The sequence below is a fragment of the Mirounga leonina genome, unplaced genomic scaffold, assembly GCF_011800145.1.
Source record: "Mirounga leonina isolate KUSES-001 unplaced genomic scaffold, KU_Mleo_1.0 Mir_101414, whole genome shotgun sequence".
In the NCBI taxonomy this organism is placed as follows: domain Eukaryota; kingdom Metazoa; phylum Chordata; class Mammalia; order Carnivora; family Phocidae; genus Mirounga; species Mirounga leonina.
The window spans coordinates 1626244-1645773 of NW_023270121.1; the positions used below are offsets into that span (position 1 = coordinate 1626244).

At 36.4% G+C, this 19530-nt stretch overlaps 1 pseudogene; it reads left to right on the forward strand.

The window, feature by feature from the left end:
* The first annotated feature begins 8937 nt into the window (after nt 1-8937).
* On the forward strand, nt 8938-9386 carry LOC118018007 (annotated as a pseudogene).
* Nucleotides 9387-19530: the final 10144 nt, after the last annotated feature.

Here is a 19530-nt window from a genome sequence, read left to right on the forward strand (position 1 = left end):
GACCTGAGCTGCAACCAAGAGTCAGATGTTCAACCAACTGAGCCACCCAGGCGCCCCCACTTTCTTTTATTTATAAAAAGCATTTTATTAAATAGCTTGTACAGAATTATCCCAATTCTTTTTTCAATCACATTATTTTTAAAAAGAGATATTCTTTAAGTTTTATTTTCTAACCAATGACTAACAAATATAAATTTATTTCTTTCTCTCTTTTATTCATTTAACAAATACTTACTGTACACATAGTAAGTGCAAGGCACTGCCAGACCAAATCATATCTCCATCACAGGCCTTTTTTTCAGAGTTCCAAGCCCTATTATCCAACTACAGCATAATATGTATTTACATGTATTTACATGTATGACCAGGCATGGACAGTTTATCAAGCTAATTCAAATTATACAATCCTTGAACTCTGAAAGCTTAAATAGAAGTCTATATGTTATTAGCATGGGAAGAGCACAGGGTTTAAATAGGCAAACATGGGTTAAAATCCTGTCCTGTCACTCATTTAAGGTGTGTAAACTTGGAAAGTTTACTTAGCATCTCCAAGACGTAACTTCCTGATCTGTACAAGGGGATTGTTATCCAGGTTTCAAAGGAAACTATATGGAATGTAGTGCACCCAACCATTCTGTCTGAAAATTTAACACATTAATTTTTCCCACTCATCTCTTCTCTTTTTAGCAGATATAACTCTGCCCTGAACTCAATAGCATAACTATATCATAGAGAACATTCAGAAATGTGACAACAAAAAGAAAATTAAACATATGTTTATATCATGAATGTGATCCAACATCATTTCGGTATAATGGAACACTTTGGCTGCTAAAGTTCAATCATTGTGCATTTCCTAACCCATTTGGACCTTTTAGATTGACATGATGAATACATATGGCTTGGGAGGTTCTAGTATTCCTTGAGCCTCAGAATGTTAAGATATAGTAGAAACATCATGCATAATGATGAATCTGCAGGAAGGAGACAAGAACAAAGGTCAGGAATGCTGTCTGGGTCCCAGTTCCTAAGTGATACCTGAAGAAAGGACAAAGCACTCCCAAGCATTCAGAAATGCTGTGGAGATCAATGAGATACCCGTTTTTGCAAGCAATCTGAGTTCTCAGAAGGGAAGAAGCTCTTTTATGTGCAAGAAATCAATTTGACAAGAATTATATGTAAGAAAATTAGGCCTGTAGAGAATAGTCACTCGGTATATGTCTTCTGCTAATTATTTTTCTTCTATAATTATCTTTTAGAGGTCTTTTTTATTTAAGTGATCTCTACTAGACCAACATGAGGTTCAAACCCATGACCCTGAGATCAAGAGTCACACAGTCTACTGACTGAGTCAGCCAAGTGCCCCTAATTTTATTTAAATGCCCAAGGTACCTGGTAGAATTCAGAGGTCACCCCAAAACATATGAAGACTGCCCATTAGAGAACAAGCTAAGGGAACTCTCACTATGATTACTTCTTTACATGGTCAGTTCATTTAATTATTCCAGCAAGCCTCTGAGATAGAGATTGCTCTGAAAGAGGGATTGTTCTGAGACTGCAGTGTTTTATAAATACACACACACACACACACACACACACGTGTTGTTTGTATCTCTGCTCCTGCCTACAATTTTCTGCATGCCTTTCTGCAGTTTCATCGCTGCCCTCTTGTTGGGAATTCTCTTTTATCTCTGAATGTGGCTTTTATCAAATAATTTAAGCTCACTTTTATGTGATTATAATAAAAATCATAACTGAACTGGGTTCCCTGACAGTTTTGACTATGCTGACCCTGACACCAACACTTTTGCTAACAGGGGAATGGATGTACTGAATGTTAATGAATGTTATTTTGACTGTCTGGAACAACTGTACATCCCATTCTGGAGACGCAATCATGACAGCAAGGTGTCCAAACAGCTAATATTCAGAATCCTTTCTATTAAAATATGGTATGTTTTTTTCTTATTCTAAGGCATTTTTCCTTCTCTTCTCCCTCACTTCTGCTGTGTAACAAACTGAATTGTAACAGTAGCGTGTACAGTCTTTTTCATTGGATTGATAGTAAGGGTCTGTTGGTGATTATGGAATACTGCAGCACCCCCTGGATGTTGATCAAATGCTTCCTTCCAAAATGAAAGAAGTCAGTCCAGGATATGAAATAATCAGAGAGGAAGAGGCCATTTCATTCCTTTCTTTATGATTCAAAGCCATGGAACCATTCTTACCACACTTCAAAAAAAAAAAAAATACAGTCACAAGGCATCATATGCAGACATTAGGCTCTAAAATTCACTATGTGGGGCGCCTGGGTGGCTCAGTCGTTAAGCATCTGCCTTCGGCTCAGGTCATGATCCCAGGGTCCTGGGATCGAGCCCCACATCGGGCTCCCTGCTCCGTGGGAAGCCTGCTTCTGCCTCTCCCACTCCCCCTCCTTGTGTTCCCTCTCGCTGTCTTTCTCTGTCAAATAAATGAAATCTTTAAAAAAAATTTAAAAATAAAATAAAATAAAATAAAAATAAATAAAATTCACTACATAGTAGCATCTGTAAGCAACTCCCTATCTTTTAGAATTTTGAAATATAATCTGAAGCTTGTGTCTCTTTTCTGAGAGGTCCCCATGTAGGAGAAACCCTTTCATGAGGTGGTTCAGGGAGTCACAGTTCATCAGATCTTGAGAGCTTTCACAAATATATACATGGTCTTTCCCTTATTCAACCAATCCAAATGTAGGCAGTGTTTGGCTATCTACTGACCCATAACAAATCACCCCAAACATAGAAACTTAAAACATCAACAATTTATTATTATTGCTTGTAATGATTATATGGTTTGGCTAGGTGGTTCTTTTGTTTTAGATGGTCTCAACTGGAGTGCTGGGATGGTCAAAAGATCAAAAATAGCCTCAGTTGTACATACTAAAGGTTGATGCACGCTACTGACTGGAAGCTCGGTTGGAGCTGGGAGCAAAGAGACTTTCAGATTTATATAATTAGGAGAGTGGTTTATACGATCAGCAGTTGTGCACTGTTTCTGGGCCAAATTTATTTATGTTGAACTTTGTACATAGGCAAAATGTTAACACGTTCTATATGACAAAAATCATCATGAATACATTTAAAAGCCATAAAAAATCTTGAAATAAAATATTTATAAAGTGTATTATAAAAGTGGTCAATACTCGGGGCGCCTGGGTGGCTCAGTTGGTTAAGCGGCTGCCTTCGGCTCAGGTCATGATCCCAGGGTCCTGGGATCGAGCCCCACGTCGGGCTCCCTGCTCGGTGGAGAGCCTGCTTCTTCCTCTCCCTCTCCCTGCTGTTCTGCCTACTTGTGCTCTCTCTCTCTCTCTGTCAGATAAATAAAATCTTTTAAAAAAAATCTTAAAAAAAAAGTGGTCAATATTCTTAATATGTAAAAAGCACATACACACCAATAGAAAAATTGGGTAAGGATAGGAACAATTTGTGTGTGTGCCTATATACATAGGTGCTAGTATAATAAATGCAAAGAAATTATTAAAGGATTTTTAGATCAGAGGATATCTTTGGAAGAAAGGAAATATAGACAGATTCACCTTATGCATGTCTGTATTATTTAAATTTTTTACAACTCTGTATTTCTTTCACATGTCTTAAAGAGTTCTGAAAATGACTGGGGATTCTAGGAATGTTTCCTTTACTGAAAAAACTTCCAGATAGGTCTTCATATAGGGTTAGAGCAATGGTCCTTCCCTCACCCCTTCTTTCCCTCTTTTGTCTGAGATATTTAAGTTTCATTTCTGACACTGATCAAGAGCTGAAATTCTGCTATGTTTTATAAAACTCCTCTAATAAATAAATATAATTTTTATAAGGAGGGAAAAGTATGGCAGGCATGAAATTTCAAGACATAGTAAAGCACACAGGTATATAAGAAGTGTTACTTTATAGGGGCACCTGGGTGGTTCAGTCGGTTAAGCGTCTGCCTTTGGCTCAGGTCATGATCCCAGGGTCCTGGGATCGAGCCCCACATCAGGCTCCCTGCTCAGCAGGAAGTCTGCTTCTCCCTCTCCTACTCCCCCTGCTTGTGTTCCGTCTCTCTCTGACAAATAAATAAATAAAATCTTTGAGAAAAAAAAAAAAAGAAGTGTTACTTTGTATACTTTTCTACATTGCAACTGAATCTAATCTCTATTTTAAGCCCCAGTTCTGTTGTAAGAAGTATACAGTCTCCAAGTCAGCATAAATTCAGTTCTTTTCATTTTTCTTTGTTAATGTATGATAAATCCGCTTAATTTATGTCTCCACTTCTCATCATATGACATCTAAATTTTCAGAGCTTATGTAGTGTCTTGATCTTTACTGTCCTTGGTGACATCCCTAAGATACTTGAATTCCCATCTAAATCTATATGGTTCATGTTGCCATGCGGCAACCTCTCATCTTGACTCTGAGACCAGCTCAGGACCACAAGCACTCTTGCTCAGCTATAGCTTTTGTGCCTTGCTGGGAAAACAGAAAGCCCGGACTGTATGGCACACCTCTGAGGGATATGGTAAACTCAGTGGGTCTACCTTGGGCCTTCTCTGATCCTCATATGAAAGGGAGCCATTCCTATTATACTATACCCACATTATCATGACACCTAGAATTCCTGTGAGGCTATAGTTTCTCAGGTATCCAAACAGGGAGAGGGAAATATCACAAGGTAAAAGATATATGTGAAGGGGCAGGAAATACATCAGACTATATTTCATCTCACCACATTTACTACCCCTAGGAAATCTTTTTCCCTCACAAAGAAAATATATTTCTCTACGTATCACCCCTCAAAGAAGGTAAGAATAAAGTTGCTGTACAAGATTTGTCTACAAGAGTAATTCGCATATGCAAACCAACAAATAAGTGTTATCATCCTCAGGGTCCCTTTTTGTCGGGCGGGTAAGGATGGATACTGGATATATCCCCCTCACCCTTATTTAGGGGTGGTTACTTGTTCTTCCATTCCTAACTGCTGCCAGACAAATTATTCTTACTTGCTCACACCCATTCATGATTCAGTGATATAATATAAATTCCACCTATGGAACTTAAATTCCAGCCTCAATTGATTTACCTCACACTGAATTGATTGAGAAAACCCTGAGATGACTGAGTTTGCCTTCAGCTGGCAAGATTGGGTTTTTTGTAGTAAGTAGCGTGGGGTTCAAAATGCATACTAAGATTAGTTATATAAAAACAGAGATTTCTTTCCCAGCCGAGCTTTATATCCTAGAAATTTGTACCCACTAAAAATCAATAAAAGTTATTTCTAAAGAGATGATGAAACAGTTTGTAGAGTACCATCTCAAATACTTTGAAAAATAGATAGGCATAGAAAAAAATTAGATGGACACACATTTGATTTTACTTGCTGGTGACTCTCAAAATCTATAATTCATCCAATAATTCAATAACTCAAGAAATATCTGTTGGGTATTATTATGTGTCAGGCGTGGGAAATCCAATTCCATAACTTCATCCCATAACTTATTTCTCCTAAATTCCAAACTCATATAGCGAACTCCCTACTACACATGAAGAAAAAGAAGATAACTACTGCTAATCAACTGAATGTCTATGACCCCACTAGGACTGTACCAAACAAGTTTAGATCAACTTTGGTCCTGCATCCTAAAAGTTCACCATGAAGGTAAGGCCATATAGCAATGTGGAAAGAGCTTAGGCCTTGAAGTCAGACACAGCTAGGTTAAAACACCTCCTCTGCTTTTTATTGAATGTGTAAACTTGGAAAATGTAATTAACTTCTCTGAGCTTCACAGCACATACTTAGTGACAAGGTGAATAATTAAAGAGATACTGGTGTCTACTGTACCACATTTTTGAGAGAAAATGTAGGTAAAATGCCTAACAGAGTTTCTGGCGCATATTAGGCACTCAGCAGAAGTTTACATCCCATCCCCTCCATTCAATGGCAGAGATGGCATTGCCATAAATGTAATTGAACAGCTATGTGTGTAAAAGCATTTGGAATGGCTACAATAGAAAAACCACAGACATTTACGTTACGTAGAAAACAGTACATTATTATATTTGACCAAGCCACACGGAATTGTTGATGTTCAGTCATTTTTGACCTACAAAAACAATGACTTCATATCTTTCAATCTAATAGAATGATTTGTGTGTTGAGTTCAAGGAGGGGAACAATATTCATTCTTTTTCCTTTGAATTTCCCCCCTATCCTCTTTCTATATCTAAAGGTGAACATTGGGAAAGTCCATAATATGCATGTTGCTGCTATCCTTTTAGCCCCAGAAAGACTATGGGAGCACAAGGCTACAGTGATAAATCTGCTAGGCAGGATGCTAGAAAGAGGGTCAGAAGAGCTGCCTCGATTCCAGGACTGGAAATATCCTGATGATAGGACCTTCAGTGAGTCACTTCTCCTCTTTTAGCCTGGACTGATCACCAAGATGAAATTGGGAAGCCTACCTAACCATCCTGGAGTGCTGTGGAAATCCATAAGACCCAAGCTGGGCAAACACTCTGGGTTTTCAGCTGGGAAGATGTGTTAAGGCCCAGGAATTATTTTAACAGAAATTAATTTGCATGAGTAACAGAACACTACATATTAGGCACTCAAATGGAAATTATTTATGAAATGTCAACAAACATTTATAAAGCACAAATGAGACTCAGATGGACATGGATCCTGCTCTCTACAGAACTAAGAAAACTCATGTGAACTGTGCCTGCTAGCATGCTATAAGATTTCCATGTGCCATCTTCTTCAATACTTAAAGTAAGCCTATGAGGCAGCATTTATTTCAGTTCTTCAGATGAGCATCCTTACATTTCATTAATTGAATCTTATAGTATATAAGTGGCAGAGCCTAAAATTCACATCTGGCCTTTCTATTTCCCCAATCTGTGCTCTTTCCTCTCCAAGACATTGGCATGGGGCTAATTGAAGTTCCTGGAGTGTTCAACCCTAGCGTTAAACCCCATGACAAACATGAAATGTCTATTATCAACACCACCAAGAAATAAAAAACACTGAGTGAGTACTTGTGGATGTATGACACAGCATGTAGGGGGAACAATGTGAGCAAAGACATGGAATTCAAGAGGACATCTGGCCTGTTTGAGAGCTGGAACTGGGCTGCTGGGGCTGGACACTGCAGAAAGGAGTTCTTTGGATTAAGATGGTCCTATTAGTCAAGAGCACGGTTATATATCTCAGGCAACAGCTTAGCACAACTGCAAAGCCAAATGAGTTGTAAAAATTATTTGAGGCTTAATGTTCTTCATTATCCATTCCACACTCATAAATTAGTTCAAATTTGAAAAACAAATTTTAACAGAAATAGAGCTAAGCATGGGTCAGATACTTCATTGGGTCTTCATAAATCTACCTAGAACAGATGGGCAAAATTTGGAGGAAATAGCTTTCTCTTTACTACTATCCTCTAGCTCAAATTGCAGGTTGAATTTTCTCATCAGAACTGTGGAACATGTCCTCCTTGTTCCTCTTCAAATGCCCCTAAGTTAATAATGGTCTGGGTGATGGAAACCCCACCAGTGCTAAGGTATGAAGAGTGGCTGTCCAGAACAAGTTTTGTTGTTTATTTCTATGTTTGTGTGAATGTGTGCACGTGTGTGTGTATTTCTACATAGAGCAGTGTTGTATCCTCCTCTTTCTTTGTTGTTGCTATTCTTGCCAAGTTTCTCTTTTGTTTTGTAATTCAAAGCTTTGTCAAAGTAGTTAAAGAAAAATTTAGATAGATACAGCAAATTGTATTTGGCCTGACTTCCTTGGCAGTTCTGTATAATATGTCCTTGATGTCAGTCTTGCTGAGTGAGGAGTGAACTCACAAAATGTTGGTAGATATTATGGTGACAAGCGAAGACATCTGTCAGATGGCACATAACATTTTAGAGATATAAATTCAGGAATAAAAGGGAGAGCTTTAAGGCCAAGATAATGGAGTTTCCAGACAGCTAATATTTGAATCCTGATGCTCTCTTTAAGAGAAAAGAAGTGTTTATTTTTTTTGTTTTTCCTTATCCAGAGTATCCCCCATCATTCATTCATTCATTTATTTATTCTTTCTTATGTTATTCCCAGTGTTGGTACTATCTAACATTCAGTTCTTTTCACTGGAGGTTCTGCTCACATTTTGCTGATGAATTTAAGTTGCTACAACAGCCCTTGTATATTGGTATCATTTTTCCTTAACAAATTCAAGGAAAGCGTCCAATATTTAAAATGGTCACCGAGAGAAAGAATGCTTTTCATTTCCTCATTTCTTTTCCAAACTCACTCCTACAAACAAACAACTCCTCTGAACAATCCTGGCAGTCAGAGACATCATTTGCAGACATTAAGCTCCAGACCCACCACCTGTCCCTGCTGTGACTCATAATATAAACATAGACCCTCTGTGTAGCCTGTTTCCTAGAACTTTAAAATATAACTCACAGCTGGTGTCTCCCCTTCTGAGAGGCCCCCGTGTATGAGAGGCCCTTTCATGGAGTGAGCCAGAAAGCTCAAAGTCCAGCAAAGCCTTGCATAAATTTTCAATCTTAGGAGCCTTCACAAGCTTATGTTTTTCTCTAAATGTACTAGTATAATCTGAAGCACCATCTCTCCCAGACCCCTACAGAGTATTAAGGGATATCCCCATCATTCACTTCAAGCTTCTGCCACAAAGATCCTGTCCCTTCTCACTCTCATCAAGAGGCAGTTTTGCTTCTCTCTCTCCTAGATATTTGTATTCTGTTAGAGTTCTCAGGCCTCAGTCATCCATATCTGTGAATTAGATGCTGCTTGCCACAATGACAGAATGGCCACATCCAATTGCTTCTCATCCAGGTTTGATACTATGTATTTTTGTTTGCTTACTTTTAAAAATATTCTTTAGAGCTCTTTACTCAGGTCTGTGGCACCAGCAGGATGGGCAAGTGTCCTGGTCTTTGGACTGCCAGGAAGCTCCATAGCTACTGACAAGATCAGAAGTGGCATGATAAACAATACAAGAAAGCCCGTTTGACCACAACCCTGAAGGCCAACACTTTTGGAGGCACTGCACATGCAAAGGGAATTGTGGTGGGAAAAGTAAGGGTTGAAGCCAAAAAGCCAAATTCTGCCATCAGGAATTGTGTCAGGGTCCACCTGATCAAGAATGGAACAAAACAAAACAAAACAAAACAAACCAACAGCCTTTGTACCCAACGATGGTTGTTTGAATTTCATTGAGGAAAAGGATGAGGTTCTGGTTGCTGGATTTGGTTGCAAAGATCATGCTGTTGGTGACATTCCTGGGTTCATTTTAGGTTATCAAAGTAGCCAATGTCTCTCTTTTGACCTTATCCAAAGACAAGAAGGAAAGACCAAGATCATAAGTTTTGATGGTGAAACCATGACAATAATAAGTGTTCATATGCCCAAAAAAATTAATAAATAAATAAACAAATAAATAAAATATTCTTTAGAAAGAAATAAGGGTTATATGAATCTCTTAAACCTATTGTCCCTAGGATGACTAATTCATTGAGAATGAAGATACTAGTCCCCAGGCTTATATAAACAATTCCAGAAAAATAGAGGATGGGCAAAAAGAACAGAATACCTAATATAGAATTTGGCAAGCTGACCAAAGAGTGGACCTGCTGAAAGAATTATATTGGTTGGTCTATATCTACTTTGACCATCTAGCCCGGGGAATGGCAAACTTTCTTTTTAGTAAAAGGCCAGATAGTGAATATTTTGGTCTTTTGGGGCTATGTAATTTCTGTCTCAACTACTCCACTATGCTGTTATAGTGCTAAAGTATTGTGGGTATGTTCCAATAAAACTATTTATAAAAACAGGGTGGGCTGAATTTGGTCCACAGGCCATACTCACAAACCCTGATCTAGCAGATGGTATAGTCCATAAGTGCATGTACCTGTATATCCAAGCAATCAATACTCAAATCCTAAATATTTGAGAAATAGTTGAGAAATGTGGCTCTTATTCCTCAATTCAGTGTCTATAATCTCATTGATTCATGTTATAAATGGATCCTTACTATTGGTTAGTGAATTGATGCTGAGATTCCATGAGTACTTGTAAATCACTACATTATCTCTTGGAAGCTGAAATCATTATCATTTCACAAGTGAAGGAAAGGGTTCAGCACAGTAAAAGCTAACAGGGAAAAACAGAAATTTTCATTTCCTAATGCTTGGCACCACTCCTATAAATAACTCTTCAGTGTAGTAACAACACTCAGAAGTGATATTACAGATCAACCACCTGTTTCTGTTGCTACTGTGAAATGCAAACATAACCTTTAGATTCACTTTCTAGTTGGCAGTATTCTTGCCTCCTTTTAAACTATAAATGTGGCTAATATTATGTTAATGTTAGAAAGAACCTCAAATTTCGAATGTCAAAAGAAAAATAAAATAAAGAGATGATAATAATAATAATAATAATAATAATAATAATAATAATAATAATGGATGCCTCGGTGGCTCCCATTGGTTAAGCGACTGCCTTCGGCTCAGGTCATAATCCCGGAGTTCTGGGATCAAATCCCACGTCAGGGTCCCTGCTCAGCAGGGAGTCTGCTTCTCCCTCTGACCCTACCCCCTCTTGGGCTCTCTCTCTCACTCTCTCCCTCTCTCTCAAATAAATAAAATCTTTAAAATAATAATAATAATAATAATTTTTGTTCCTTCATTATTCCAAGATTTACCTAATCACACTACTATAATTTTTGCTCTCAAGTTATGGAATCCTACCTTTAACATTTAAACTGACTGGGCACTATTTACATCATATTGTGTAGTTTTTAATGTTTGCCTTTCTGAAATTGATTTTTTTTTAAATTTTTTATTCTTATGTTAATCCCCATACATTACATCATTAGTTTTAGATGAAGTGTTCCATGATTCATTGTTTGTGCATAACACCCAGTGCTCCATGCAGAATGTGCCCTCCTCAATACCCACCACGAGGCTAACCCATCCTCCCACCCCCCTCCCCTCTAGAACCCTGTTTGTTTTTCAGAGTCCATCGGCTCTCATGGTTCGTCTACCCCTCCAATTCTGAAATTGATTTTAATTCAAAGTTAGGAGAGGGTTTGCTTTCACAGTCTCCCAAAGAGATGTGACTCCTTCTTTCTTTTATTCTTAAGCAAACCTTATTTTCATCTTGAGTATTCATCGATTGTCAGTCGGATCATATTGCCCATGTTGGGCCAGATGGATACACAGTTCTCTTAGATCGCTTTCCTCTAATTTCCTGGAGCTGTGCCTAAGTTCTGGAATGTGAAGTCTTATATAGTATGAGAACATTGTTAGGGAAAATCTTCTGGTCTCTGAATCTTCTGCCAAGAAGGTATCTGCTGATACATTTCTATCCCATCTGTTGCTTGGTCATCTGTTTATCAGTGGCCCCATGAGTACTGAAGTTAATCAACCTGAATATATAGTCCTTTGCAATGAAGTTCTGCCTACAGTCTCTGTACCAGGCTTCCTTTGATTACCTAGTAGGTTTTCTCACTACAGGCTTGCCTTTATCCACAAGGATGTTGTATAATCTGATGCCTCACTATGGTCATCTTCCCTTGCAAACACCCTCTTCCTAAAGGCTAGAAATCCAACGTATCTTACATATGTTTGGGTCATTTTACCTCTCCTTTCCCTCTTAAATATTTCCAAAGTTCTGCCACCTCGTGAGTCAAACTTATGCCATCCATTCCTTAGTTTTCTTCCAACAATATCTTTCTACATTTTCTGTATAATTTTTGATGTCTGCCATTTATTACTGCTCCTATTGTGTCTCCTGAACACAGTTTGGATTTGGATTTTTCTCAGTAAATTCTAGTGCATTTCAGCCCTGCCACCATAGGATTACTGCTGGTTCCCTTTGGTTGTAGAACTGAAACACAGATCCTTCAGTAATACATGTAGTGATTATCTCCATCTTTAGTCCCAGAGTTGGATAACAATCAACACTGCCAGTAGATGATTCTTTTTCTTCTTCTTCTTCTTCTTCTTCTTCTTCTTCTTCTTCTTCTTCTTCTTCTTCTTCTTCTTCTTCTTCTTCTTCTTCTTCTTCTTTTTCTTCTTCTTCTATAGAGAGAGAGAGAGCACGCACTCGAGCGGGACAGGGAGGGACAGAGGGAGAGGGACAGAGAGAATCCTCAGCAGTCTCCATGATCAGCATGGAGACCAATGCAGGGCTCGATCTCACAACCCTGAGATCACAACCTGAGATGAAATCAAGAGTCAGATGTTTAGCCGATTGAGCCACCCACGTGCCCCAGTAGATTATTAAACTCTCAGGTTGTATGCTTATTTCCAAATTATTCTGGGGTTTGGGAAAACACTCCACTGTAGCTCCTGTGTATTTATATTATTGTCCTTATTTTTCAACTTCTTTTAAAAAATAAATAATTGATGACAAGCATATGACCAGTTCCATCAAACGGTTGAGGAAATGGTTGTACTTTCCTAGTCACAAGAGACAGAATTTGGGCAAATATTACTCTAATTATCTGGTAGGTTTTCTTATTACAGGTCTCTGTTCAATCCCAAGTCTCTCAAGGCATGCTCATTGTCATCCTTAATGCTAGTTTCCCTTGCAGAGGCCCTTTCTCTCAGAGGAAAGCAGGACATTTTGACAAGGCTGACTTAATGCAGCTGTTATGTCAAGGCTGCTTCAAAATGTCAATGTTGAATGTCAAAAGAATGTTTTTGATTACCAAGCTATGTATGCAACAGCCATCCCTGACCCTCACCCTATCCTTGACCCTTTCTTTCAGAGAACAGACCAGCTTTTCTCTTAACATTTTCCACTTTCAACGTCTGTGGTCAGTAAGTCTCTGTGGGATCAGGGCTATTTTTCAAACCCTCTTTATTCAGTCAGCTTCTCACTGGAAAGTCTTACATGTTATTTCCCCATCATTCACATCTTAATGAGACTGCTGGCATTTCTCCTGCATTTGATTTACATAGTCTAGGGGATTTATACTTTCCCCTTTTTTACATATTATTATTACCTAAAATTCATACTTTATTCAGATTTTACCTAATTTTACCTAATGTTTCCCTGTTCCAGGATTCCATCCAGGATTCCACACTACATTCAATTGATATGTTTCCTTCTAGGCTTCTCTAGACTGTGACAGTTTCTCAGACTTGCCTTGTTTTTGATGAGTTTAAATGTTTTGAGGAGTACTGGAGAGACATTTTGTAGAAAATTGGGATTTCTTTTTTTTATGATTAAGCTGTAGTTACGAGTTTTGGGGAAACAGGCCATGAAGGTATGCTATTCTCATCACATCATAGCAAGAGTTCATGCCTCCAACATGATATCACTGTGGATATATTTACTGTGATCACCTGGCAGATGCAGTGTTTGTCTGATTTATTCATTATAAACTTACTCTTTTTCCTCCATTCTATAATGCACTATTTGGAAGGAAGTCACTGTACACAGTTCTCACTTAAGGAGTGGAGAATTATGCCCGTTCCCCACACCTTGAGGAGGGAGTATCTATATAAATTATTTGGAATTCTTCTTCAGAGGAAACTTGGCTATTCTTCTCTATTTATTTAATCACTTATTTATATTAATATGACTTACGGATATTTATCTTAGACTTTGTTATAACCCAATATTATGTTACTTATTTGGCCCCTCCAATTGTTCCAACTTTGGCTATAGGAAGCTCTTTCAGTTAGCTTCTGTGCCTTTTGACATACTCCCACAGTTGCGTATGGCATTTTGTTTTGTTTTGTTTTTAATTCTTCCTACTTTGTGGCACTACAATATGCTCCAGGCTTATCTTGTATATACCTACCCCAGTCCTAGAATTAGGCTTTTCTTCAAAGAGACTTGGCTCCTTTTATTTGGATAATAGTGTTAGAAACCAAGAACATCTATAAGTTCATCTGTCTTCCACAGAATGAAAGATTTTAATTTTAACAAAGTTTAATTTATCATCTTTTTTCTTTAATGGATTGTGTTTTTTGGTGTTATATCTAAAAGGTCATCACCAAACCCAAGTCACGCAGATTTTCTTCTACGTTTTCTTGTAGAATTTTTATAGTTTTTAATTTTACATTTAGGTATATAACACACTTTAATTTTGTATAAGGTATAATATCTGTGATTAGGTTCGTATTTTTATATGGGCTTCTAATTGTTCCAGCAGCATTGGTTGAAAAGACTACCCTTTCTCTATATTAAAAAAAAATGCATTGGGGCGCCTGGGTGGCTCAGTTGGTTAAGCGACTGCCTTCGGCTCAGGTCATGATCCTGGAGTCCCTGGATCGAGTCCCGCATCGCGCTCCCTGCTGAGCGGGGAGTCTGCTTCTCCCTCTGACCCTTCCCCCTCTCATGCTCTATCTCATTCTCTCTCTCAAATAAATAAATAAAAAATCTTAAAAAAAATGCACTCACTTTATTTAAAAGAAAAATCAAAACAAAATGAAACATGAACTCTTCACCCATTTCACCCACCCCTTATCCCCTGCCTCTGGGGATCTGTTTTCTGTATGTATGAGCTTTTTTAAAAAAATAGATGATAGATAGATAGATAGATAGAACTATATATAATATAAATATAATATATATTCATACATATATACATATATATACAATATAAATATATATATATTCCACATATAAAAGAGATCATATGGTAGTTTTCTTTCTCTGTCTGACTTATTGCACTTAGCATAATGCCCTGAGTTCAATCCATGTTATCATGAATGGCAAGACTTCATTCTTGTTTATTGCTAAATAATATTCCATGGTATATATATTACACAATTTCTTTACCTGTTCATTCATTGATGAACACTTAGGTTGTTTCCATATCTTGGCTATTATAAATAATGCTACAGTGAACATGGAGGTTCATGTATCTTTTCAAGTTAGTATTTCTGTTTTCTTCAGATGAATACCCAGAAGTGGAATTGCTGGATCACATGGTAGTTCCATTTTTAATTTTTTGAGGAACCTCCATACCGTTTCCCATAGTGGCTCCACCAATTTACATTCTCATCAACAGTACACATTTTGGTTGTGTGCAATTAGTTCCCTTTTCACCACATCCTTGCCAACATTTGTTATTTCTAGACTTTTTCATAAAATTCATTCTAACAGATGTAAGGTGATATCTCAGTGTGGTTTTGATTTGCATTTCTCCGATGATGAATAATGTAGAGCATCTTCTCATATGCTGTTGTTCATCTATATGTCTTCCTTAGAAAGGTGTCTATTCAAATATTCTGTCCATTTTTTGATCGGATTGTTTGGTTTTTTGCTATTGAGTTATATGAGCTTTTTCCTGTATGTTGGATATTAGCTCTTTATCAGATATATGATTTGCAAATAGTTTTTCCAATTTAGTAGGTTGCCTTTTTATTTTGTTGATGGTTTCCTTTTCTGTTCAGAAGATTTTTAGTTTTATGTAGTCCCACTTGTTTATTTTTGCTTTTGTTACTTTTGCTTTTGGTGTCAAATTTTAAAAAAATCATTGCCAAGACCTATGTTAAGGAGTTTATTGCCTATGTTTTCTTCTAGGAGTTTTATGATTTCAGATGTTATATTCAAGTCTTTAATCCATTTTGAGTTAATTTTTGTGTATGGTGTAAGAAAGTGGTCCAGTCTCATTCTTTTGTATGTGGCTGTGCAGCTTCCCCAACACCACTTATTGAAGAAAAGGTTCTTTCCCTATTGTATATCCTTAGCTCTTTGTCATAAATTAACTGACCATATATATGTGGGTTTATTTCTGGGCCCTCTATTCTGTTCCACTGACCAATATATCTGTTTTTATGCCTATATCATGCTGTTTTAATTACTATAGCTTTGTAATGTAATTTGAAATCAAGGAGAATGATGCATTCAGCTTTGTTCTTTCTAAGATTGCTTTGGTTATTCAAGGTCTTTTATGGATTTACACTTTCCTATTTATTTTTTCTTTTATTTTCTGAAGTAATGTCAATTCTTGAAAATGGCTTTGGATACACTTTCCACTGCCACCAAAGTGTGGCCTCACCCCTTTAAAATGTCATATATAATTTCTCTGAAATTATACTCTCATCTATACAGCATGAAGCCAAAAAAGAATTTACAGCATATTGAATGTATTGGATATTATATAACCTAGACTTCCCCTAATAGACCCTAATAATTTCTGATGAAAATACATTTTCATTCTTTAACTTTTTATTATACATACATTATCTATATTTTCATTATAGAAAATTTAGACACATGTAAAAGTGAAAAGAGGAAGTCACTCTCTTCTACTTCCCAGTTAAAATATTATTAATATTTTATGTATATTTTCATTAATTTGAGGGTGCATATATACACTTACATATTTTTTTACAAAACAATTACAACTTTGTTGCACGATTTTTTTCTCACTTAATGTATCTTGGACATATTATTGTCAGTACAAAGAAAGCTTCTTTACTTCTCTTTAGATCTATGGAATATTTTATTGTTTGAAAGTACTATGCTCAAATATAACTATTGTTTCTTCCATTGGTAGAGATTTGGTCATTTTTAGGTTTCCAATATTTTTCAGCATTTCCCTCTTGTAATTTTTCAGTGTTGTAAGTATTGCCACAATTAAGTTTTAAGCATGCATGTTTGTATATTTAAAAGAGGATTTTTGTAGGATAAATTCCTAAAAGTGGATTTTCTGAATCAAATGATATGAATACATTTTATTATAGCAGATAGTGCCATATGATCTCAAAAAATCCAGCAATTTACATGCCTTCCATAGAGTAGGAAAATACCTGTTTTGCCACATCCTGAATAGTTCTGGCTGTTATTACATTTTTCATCTTTGTTATCTTGATAGGCACAAAAAGTACTTTTATTTTTATTTGTAATTTTTAAATGATTAATACAATAGAGCATCTCTTAAAATTGATTTTTTCTCTAAATCTCTTGTTACTTTCCTTTGATAATCTCTCTGGTGTAAAATGTATGAGATATTTACATATTAAATATATTAGGCCTCTGCCTGTAATATATGATGCAAATATTTTATTACTGTTTCTCATCTGCCTTTCAATGGTGGTCTAGGCAATATAGGAAACATTTTTTATTTATTTATTTTCTGATTATAAAACACACCTTATTGTAAGATAATTAATAATAGATTGATATAAATTCAAAACATCTTATCAGTCTGTAGATTTTTTAGTGCTTTAACAATCCTTACATAACTGAGACTGGATCCAAAACTGGTAGTGACCAGAATGAGGACTGCACTAAACTTCTGACAGTCTGTGGGTGCAGCCCATTGAGCTTCAGACTCTATTTGATATTAATTCCTTAGTCATTTCTTAGCTGGGTGACCTAAGTCAAGGAACTTAACTTTTAAAGACAATGTTCTCAGCTACATAATGGGGATAATACCTACCTCAAAAAGTTGTTATGAGATAAAATTTAAGTACCTTATGCATATTAGCCTTTACTCTCATTCCATCTTTTCCCCTTCTGAAAGCCATTTGACCATGCTGACCATCCAATCCATGTGGCCCACAGATCCAGGTTTCTTAGTGTAAGAGGCAGGATTGCTAATCCACCACTGATATCAAGAGATGTTTATTCATTCATTCAACAGATATTTATTGAGCACCTACTATGTGCCAAGCATCATTCTATGTGCTAGGGGTACAACAGTTAACAAAATGGAAGAACATCTTACAGCTTATATTCTAACTGGAGAAAATATACAATAAACAAATGCCTATTTAAAATATTTTAGAGTGCAGCACTTGAATGTAGTCAAGAGAGCAAATTATGATTTGGGGGTTCCAACTTTTCAGAGGGATAAGCATAGCCCAAAAAAACATGATTCAATAAGCAGAGAGTTACATGGTGCCTGGACAGCTGTACCTACCAGAGAATATCTGTATACTTCTCTTACTTTTGCTCTTGCTCTATGAGTATTCATCAGTTCAGGCATTCAAAATATTTATTGATTGCATACCATGTAACAGGCACTATTTCAGGCAGGAAAGATATACAGAAGAGAACAAGATATACATAGTCCTCACCCATCGTTCTGTTACTGTCTAGCTTTTGAGATAGATACATAAAATAAAACAAAATTTTTAAAATAAATAAGGAAAAGGCAACAAGTACTATAAAGAATATAAAACAGGGTAATGGCTAGAAAGTAATTTTGGATTCCTTTAAGTTAGATGGTCAGGAAAGCACTCTCTGAAAAGATGACACTTAAACTTGGCCTTGAATGACAAATTTTGAGAGGATGAGGAAACTTACTGAAATGAAGATCTGGAAGAAGAGGGAAAACAAAAGGAACAAATGTGCAAAGGCCAGAAGGCAGGAAAGGAAAGGCCTGTGGATATAGAAAATGATGGAAGGAAATATACCAAAATAGTAGATGTTAGTGGGTGGTGAGATGATTTGTTATGTACATTTGCTTATCTAAACTTGATCATGGTTTCTACAATTTCATAAATGAGAGTAAATTACTTTCATAATCATAAAAATCCATTAAAATATTAATAGTAAGAAGACATGGAAAATGTAATCTAGAGGAAAACACATAGGCTGTGAAGTGAGACCCAGTTTGGAAACTCAGCTTTGTCAATTACTCATTGTTGACCCAGGGCAAGACACCTAACTCTCTCAAAGCCTCAGTTTTCCATCTAGAGAATGGAGATAATAGTTCCATGTATTGCACATGTAGGGACACTAACACGGTGCCTTGACCAGAATGCAAACTCTTAAACTTACTAATCATGTGATTGTCAGTAAGTTTCCTCATCCTCTCATAAATTTAGTTTCTTAAGCTCTAAAATCATATATAATAATGTTGACCCTTCAGGACTGTCACAGAGGTTAAATGAGTGTATGTATTACAAAATGACAGCATTATACCACTTTAGACACATACTAAGTAATAAATAAAATTGGTTATCTATGCATGGGAGACTGGTGGTGATTTTTATTTTCTTTAAACTTGATGTATTACCCAAACTTTTTAAATAAGCATGTTTCTACTAAAATAAAAATTGCCTTCTTATATCATTTACATAGTTTAATTCTAGCTCTACAATTTTGTTCCACAGAAACATGTACACATGTTACAAGGATGTTTACTGCAGCATTGTACTTAATTGCAAAAATTTGTAAACATATATCCATCAATATAGGACTGAGTTCCATAAATTACAAAAAATCTGTGCCTTGAAAAAATGATGAATCAATTATAAAAAGAATGAGGAGAACTATAATATGGTCCAACATGGGAAATGGTCCAAGATATAATAAGTTACAAATGAGGTTGCAAAACAATTATGGATAATATAAGCCTTTTTTCACCAAAGATTATTATTACATACAGTATATTAGTTTTGGCACAGGGGAAAAAGGCTGGAAGAATAAATACTGATCCGTTAACAATCCTGATTACAGGGTTTTTCCACTTCTGTACTATATATTTCTAAAATGTTTAGATTGCTTAAAAGATATAGAGTCGTCTTG